Here is a 7,939-nt window from a genome sequence, read left to right as displayed (position 1 = left end):
CAGCCTCTCTGAGGCTCGATCTACCCCCCTCTCAGTGGCCAGGGAACTGAGACCTGGCTCATGGGCACACTGTAGAGCCAGAGAGATTTTATAGGAAGAGTAAACCAGTATGTATGATGTGACTAATCCCTGGCTAATCCCTGTACGCAGGGAATGCACAGACAAATTCTTTGGCCCTCAAGAATTTTACATTTTATTTTATTTTATTTATTAAAAAAATTTTTTTTAACGTTTTTATTTATTTTTTGAGACAGAGAGAGACAGAGCATGAGCAGGGGAGGGGCAGAAAGAGAGGGAGACACAGAATCTGAAACAGGCTCCAGGCTCCGAGCTGTCAGCACAGAGCCCAATTCGGGGCTCGAACCCATGAACTGTGAGATCATGACCTGAGCCAAAGTTGGACGCTCAACCAACTGAGGCACCCAGGTACCCCAAGGATTTTACATTTTAGAGAGCAGGTGAGTTTTCAGTCACAAAACAGATATTCATTAAGCACCTCTTATATGCCTGACGCTGAGTAACATATGGAAAGCACCCGAGTTCACATCATGAAATTCTATGCAGTAGTTAAAAATGAGGCATTAGAACATGGTTAGAACTTTAAGATATATTTCTTTCTTTTTTTTTAAAGTTTATTATTATTATTATTATTTTTTTTTTTTTTTAGTAATCTCTACACCCAACGTCGGGCTCGAACTCATGACCCAGAGATCACAAGTTGCGTGCTCTACTGACTGAGCCCGCCAGGCATCCCCCAAGATATATTTCTAAGTGGAAAAAGCAAGTTGCAGGATGATAATATGTGGATAGAAATATGCGATACTAAAATAAGCATTTAAACACACGTACTTTTTCTCTTAAATATCTAAATTTTATTTTATTTATTTTATTTTTTTTAAATATCTAAATTTTAGATGTTAATTATAAATCCAATTTCCCTTATATAATTTAAACCAATAGTGTGTGTTTATCTTGTATATCTAAACATCAATTACAAATATAATTAAAGACCATGGGGCACCTGGGTGGCTCAGTCGGTTGAGCGTCCGTCTTCGGCTCAGGTCCTGATCTCACGGTCCGTGAGTTCGAGCCCCGCGTTGGGCTCTGTGCTGACCGCTCGGAGCCTGGAGCCTGCTTCGGATTCTGGGTCTCCCTCTCGCTCTCTGCCCCTCTCTCTGTCTGTCAAAAATAAATAAACATTAAAAAAAATTAAAAAAAAAAAAGACCTCAAGGGGCGCCTGGGTGGCTCAATCGGTTAAGCGCCCAACTTTGGCCCAGGTCATGTCTTGTGGTTCTGGGTTTGAACCCGGTATTGGGCTCTCTGCTGTCATCACAGAGTCTGCTTTGGATCCTCTGTCTCCCTCTCTCTCTCTGCTGCTTCCCCACTCATGTGTGCACGTGCAGTCTTTCTCTCTCAAAAATAATAACGCAAAAAAAAAAACAACCTTAAAAAAATCCCTAATTAAAGACCTCGAATAATTTAAGATAGACTAGGGGTGCCCGGCTGGCTCAGTCTGTAGAGCACGCAACTCCTGATCTCCAGGTCGGGGGTCATGAGTTCAAGCCCCACCTTGGGTGTAGAGCTTAAAATAAAATAAAAAAAGGAAAGAAAAGTTTAAAAGAGACTTACATAGTATATTATTTAAAATATATTATTATAAAAGTTATGATACTTATAATTAAACCTTTTCTAAAGCAGCTGTCACATAGGGCCAATTCCCCTCCTTGTGAGTTTCATACTTGCTTTAATGATTTTCTTCCTAGGGCTCAGTTATGGGATTCGTTTCACTTTTATTTTTTTTTTAATTTTTTTTTTAACATTTATTTATTTTTGACACAGAGAGAGACAGAGCATGAACAGGGGAGGGGCAGAGAGAGAGAGGGAGACACAGAATCTGAAACAGGCTCCAGGCTCCGAGCGGTCAGCACAGAGCCCGACGCGGGGCTCGAATTCACGGACCGTGAGATCATGACCTGAGTCGAAGTCGGACGCTTAACCGACCGAGCCACCCAGGCGCCCCTTCTTTTCACTTTTAAAACATTGAGTAAAATTCAACAAAGCGCGACATCTTCAGGGTGCAGCTCGATCAACATTCACAGAGTAAATGTGCTCTTGTAACCCATACCCAGGTGAGGCCCTAGAACATTCCGCCACCCCTCAAGGTCTCCTCCTGCCTTTCCTGTGCATTCGCCCCACCCGAACGCGGTCACTGTCACCACTATTCTGACTTGTACCACCATTGGGTCAGTTCCCCTGTTCTTGAACTTCAGCCCCCACGGGATATACTTTTGTGTCTGCAGTCTGTTGCTGTAATGTTCTGTCTGTGAGATTCGTACCAGCTCTCGTGCCCAGTGGCAGGTCACATGCTTCTCCCTCAAGGCGTGGCAAGCGATTGTATACATATACCTCAATGTATTTATTCATCCTACTGTTAACAGACATTTGGGTTATTTTCGGTTTGAGGTTATTATAAACAAAGCTGCACAGAGCATTCTTGTGTGTCTCTTTTGATGGACGTGTGTTTTCATTTCTCTGTAGCAAATGCCCAGGTGTGGGATTGCTGGGTCATAAAAGGCCTAAGGACTCCGTGTTTCTTTCTTTTTTTTTAAATAGTTAAAAAAAATTTTTTTAATGGTTATTTATTTTATTTTTCAAAATATTATTTATTTTGAGAGACAGAGAGACGGAGCGTGAGTGCAGTAGGGGCAGAGAGAGAGGGAGGACACACAGAATCCAAAGCAGGCTCCAGGCTCCTAGCTGTCAGCACAGAGCCCGACACGGGCTCGAACTCACTGACCAGGACCTCATGACATGAGTCAAAGTTGGATGCTTAACTGACTGAGCCACCCAGGTGCCCCTTAAATAGTTTTTTAGAAAAATTTTATTAATTAATTAATTTTTTTATTTATTATTTTAGAAAGAGAGAACACAAGCATGAGTGAGGGATTGAGGCGGAAGGGGACAGAGAATCCCAAGCAGTCTCCATGCTCAGTGCAGAGCGTGACGTGGGGCTCGATCCCATGACCCTGGGATCATGACCTGAGCCTAAATCAAGAGCTGGTCGCCAATGGACTCAGCCACTCAGGTGCCCCTGATAGTTTTTTGTTTTAATTTTATTTTTAAGTAATCTCTACACCCAACATGGGGCTCAAACTCACAACCCCAAGATCAAGAGTCGCACAGTCCACGGACTGAGTCAGCCAGGTTCCCCCGCTCTGTGTTTCTTACAGGTTCTCAGACATGCAGGTAAATGCTGACACCAAGGCCACACTCACACTGATCATCAGGTACATCTTGAGCAGCAGGGACAAGGGAAGCAAGAGACCCGAAATTGCCAATGGTGATCCAATGGGAGAAGAGACTTATCTGTAGTCTCTCACATTTTTTAGAAGACAAATATACTCGGGGTGCCTGGGTGGCTCAGTCGGTTAAGTGTCTGACTTCAGCTCGGGTCATGATCTCATGGTTCATAGGTTCAAGCCTCACATCAGGCTCTGTGCTGACAGCTTGGAGACTGGAGCCTCTTCAGATTCTGTGTCTCCTTCTTTCTCTTCCCCTCCCCTGCTCGTGTTCTGTCTCTCAAAAATGAATAAATGTTAAAAAAGAGAAAAGGACAAATATACTTCTGTATTACTGTGAAATGGAGTTTTAAAAAATCATTCAATCGCCTCACACAGTACCTTGATCGCAGAGTGGTCAAGGCTACATGAAGAGTAACTCTACTTGAGGAGTCGATGAAGAAACTCATCATTGAGGTGACCTTCCAGCTGTCAACACCTGGAAACTGGACAAAATGTATGAACCAACTCTTTCCCGACAGTAGACATTCAGCATCCTGGACCGTGGTCCCTGAACGGGGAGGGAGCCATCTGCGCTCCATGACCATCCTGCTTTCTGCCCAGTGGTGCCCTCTGGCCTGCAGCACAGGGCGGGCAAAGCAGAACAAGGTACTTTGAGGAGCTGGAGAGTCTGTGCCTCTTCAGCTCCTCAAAACGTGGGTGTGCGACACGTGAAGCTGCCTAGGGTCCCAAGCTTGGAAGGGCCTCGAGCTTGGGTTGATACCCTGCTATTACGATCTTGAAAATCTTAACTTTTGAACAAGGCCTGGATTTTCATGTTGCACCAGACCTGGAAAATTCTGTAGACAGTCCAGGGAGGCAGAGACTAGGGTCAGGAAGTCCGAGTTGGGTACAATGTGAAGAACTGGAGAGAAAGGAGCAACCCCTGAGACCCCTGAAAATCTCAGGGACCCCCCGGAGTCTTTGCTTGGATGTCCTGATGGTTGATTGTATGTGTCAACTTGACCTGGCCACCCCGTGCCCAGACATTTGGTCAGACATCCTTCTAGATGGGTGTGTGAGGGTGTTTCTGGACGAGATTAGCATTTGAATGGGTAGACTAAGGAAAGGAGATGGCTCTCCATCATAGGGAGGCCCTCAAGCAATCAACTGAAGACCTCAATGACACAAAGAGGCTGAGTAGGAGGAAATTTCTCCAGCTTGACCCCCGAACTTGACTACACACTGGTCTTTTTCAGCCTTCAGGCTAGAATCCAAACAGTGATTCATCTTGGGTCTTGAGCTGCTGACTTTTGGTCTGGAACGGAGACCACTGGCTCTCCTGGGTCTCCAGCTTGCTGACTGCAGTTATGGGCGCTGGCCAGCTTCCATAACATCATGTGCTAATTCTCCGTAAAATATGTGTATATCTCCTGAGGCACCTGCTGGCTCAGTCAGAAGTGCATGCGACTCTTGATCTCAGGGTGTCATGAGTTTGAGCCCCACACTGAGAGTAGAGTTTCCTAAAAAAAAAAAATACACACACACACACACACACACACATATATATACACATACATACACATATACATATATGTATGTATGTATATATAACATATATATGTGTCTTTATATAAATCCCATTAATATGTAACCTATATATAAAACTATATATAACTATATATGTAACTATGTAAAACTACATGTGTAACTATATATATAACCGTGTACATAACTATAGACATAAATATATAACCCAGTGATACCAGCCCTAGGTTTTTAAGCACGAGAAATGATATATACGTCCACACAAAGACTTGTACATGAATGTACGAAGCAGTTTTATTTGTAATAGTCCTACAATGGGCTGAATGTTTATGTCCCCCAAACTTCATACACGGAAACCTAATCCTCAATGTGCTCTAGCAGGAGGTGGGGCCTTAGGGAGATTCTACCCTCATGACTGGGATGGGGGCCCTTATAAAAGCGGCCCCAGAGAGCTCCCTGTCTCCTTGTGACGACGCAGTGAGAAGGTGGCCACCTATGACCCAGGGACCAGGCCCTCAATAGATAACTGAGTCTGTAGCAGTTTGATCTTGGACTTCCCGGCCCCCAGAGCTGTGAGAAATCAGTGCATGTCATTTACAAGCCACCTAGTCTATGGTGTTTTGTTATCACAGCGTGAGCTAAGACAAGTCCCAACCTGGAAATAATCCAAATGTCAGTCAACAAACAGGTGAATGAATAAACAGATTGTGGACACCCAATGGAATACTACTTAGCATTACAAAGGACAGAAATACTGGCACACAGACAGCATAGATAAATGCCAGAAATATGCCAAGCAAAGAAGCCAGATGTAAAAATGTAGATTTTACTTGTATACATTTTATTGCTATGACACTTGAGAACTGTTTAAAATAATTTATAATAAGGGGCGCCTGGGTGGCTCAGTCGGTTGAGCGTTCGACTTCGGTTCAGGTCATGATCTCACAGTCTGTGGGTTCGAGCTCCGCGTCGGGCTCTGTGCTGACAGCTCAGAGCCTGGAGCCCTCTTGGGATTCTGTGTCTCCCTCTTTCTCTGACCCTCCCCTGTTCATGCTCTCTCTCTGTCTCAAAAATAAATAAACGTTAAAAAAAAATTTTAAATAATTTATAATGATGGAAACAGATTGACGGTCATCTGGGACTGGAGATGGGAGCGGCCACTGGCTGCAAAGGGGCAAGAGGGGACTGTCTGGGGTGATGGAAATATTCTATATCCTGATTTTCAAAACTCATCAAAGTATACACTTAATCAGCGCATTTTATGATATGCAATTAGACCTCAGTAAAGTTGATTTAAAGCTTTAAGAAAGAAGGGGCGCTTGGGTGGCTCAGTCGGTTGAATATCTACTGTTTTTTTTTAAAGTTTTTTTTTAATGTTTATTTTTGAGAGAGACAGAAAAAAAAAATGTGAACAGAGAGGGGCAGAGAGAGAGGGGGACAGAGGATCCGAAGCAGGCTTTGCCCTGACAGCAGTGAGCCCTATGCGGGGCTCAAACTCTCGAACCCTGAGATCATGACCTGAGCTGAAGTCGGACGCTCAACCGACTGAGCCACCCAGGTGCCCCTGAGCACCCCATTGTTGATCTCGGCTCAGGTCACGATCTTACAGTTAGTGAGTTTGAGCCCCACGTCAGTCTCTGCACTGACAGAACGGATCCTGCTTGGGATTCTCTCTCTCCCTCTCTCTCTGACCACCTCCCCCCCCCCCAACCAAATAAATAAATAAACTTTAAAAAAAAACCTTGAGGAAAGGAAAGAATAAAATATATATATATGGCAAGAGCTAATTTTATACAAGCCATTCTGATTCCCACCCTTAGGAAGTGTACCTAAGAGGAAAGGAAGATAGTTCAGGCAACCTGACCCTGACCCTGGGTGCTGCTTCAGCCTCACATCTGGCTGGGAGCCTTGGTGCTGCCTGGTCCCCATCCTGGGCTGCCTCCTGCGGAAGCCAGAGAAGCCCTAGGACAGAGCTGCAGGTGAGTCATTGAGCACTGTGGCCACCTTCCGGGTTACCCGTCTGGATTCTGATTAACAAATCCAAATAACTCAGAGTTGCTCAACCACCCTCAATGCTGTTGACATTTTGGACCAGGTATCTCTGTCCTGGGGGGCTGTCTTGTGCACTATCCCATGTGATGTTCAGCAGCCTCCCTGACCTCTGCCCACGAGATGCCAGGAGCACATCCTCCGGAGCTGAGACAAGCAGAGGTCTCTCTGGACATTGCCAAATGTCCCCTAGGGGACAAAATCACCCTGCTGAGAGCCACTGCTTTAATCAGGAGCTTTGCCTCAGGTGGTCTCCTTTTTCTTCTAGACCTAGAAGAGACCTAATCTCAGGCTTGTTGTGTAAAGATGCCAGATCTTTATACATTCAGAGTAATTCCACTCAAAATTATAGCAAGATGTCTGTGTGTGTGTGTGTGTGTGTGTGCATGCGCGTGTCAGGAGGTGGGGAAGAATGTGACACGTTGACTCTAAGACTATTCTGGAGGACTTGAATCAGGGAGACAAGACAGATACGGAAATAAGGGCAAAAAATACATAATCAAAACAGAGTCTGGCATGGGCATAGGAACAGACTGTTAAAGGAAACAGATTAGGGGCAGAAAAATCCACATATGTATAGAGGTCAGCTTCTGTGATTCAAAGTGGCACTTCAGGGCCCCATCTGCACCGTGAGGGCAATCGGCTATCATCTCTCCTTCAGAAAAAGTAAAAATTAGGGGCACCTGGGTGGATCAGTTAAGCATCTGACTCCTGGTTTAGGCTCAGGTCATGATCTCATGGTTTGTGAGTTCAAGCCCCACATTGGGCTCCATGCTGACAGTGTGGAGCCTGCTTGGGGTTCTCTCTCTTTCTCCCTCTCTCTCTCTCTGCCTCTCCCCCACTCGTGCTCTCTGTCTCTCTCCCAAAATAAATAAATAAACCTAAAAAATTAAAATAAAATAAAAATTAGGTCTGTCTACCTTAGACCATCAGTATGTGTCCCCTCACATTCACCCCTCCCCTGCCATACCAGCTGCATTAAAGATCTAAACATTAATCCTGATTTATGAAAGCAGCTGGAAAAATATCAGAGAGGGCGCCCAGGTGGCTCAGTCTGTAGAGC

The sequence above is a fragment of the Acinonyx jubatus genome, chromosome A3 (genome assembly GCF_027475565.1).
Source record: "Acinonyx jubatus isolate Ajub_Pintada_27869175 chromosome A3, VMU_Ajub_asm_v1.0, whole genome shotgun sequence".
NCBI lineage: Eukaryota > Metazoa > Chordata > Mammalia > Carnivora > Felidae > Acinonyx > Acinonyx jubatus.
Note: the sequence above shows the minus strand (reverse complement) of the source record.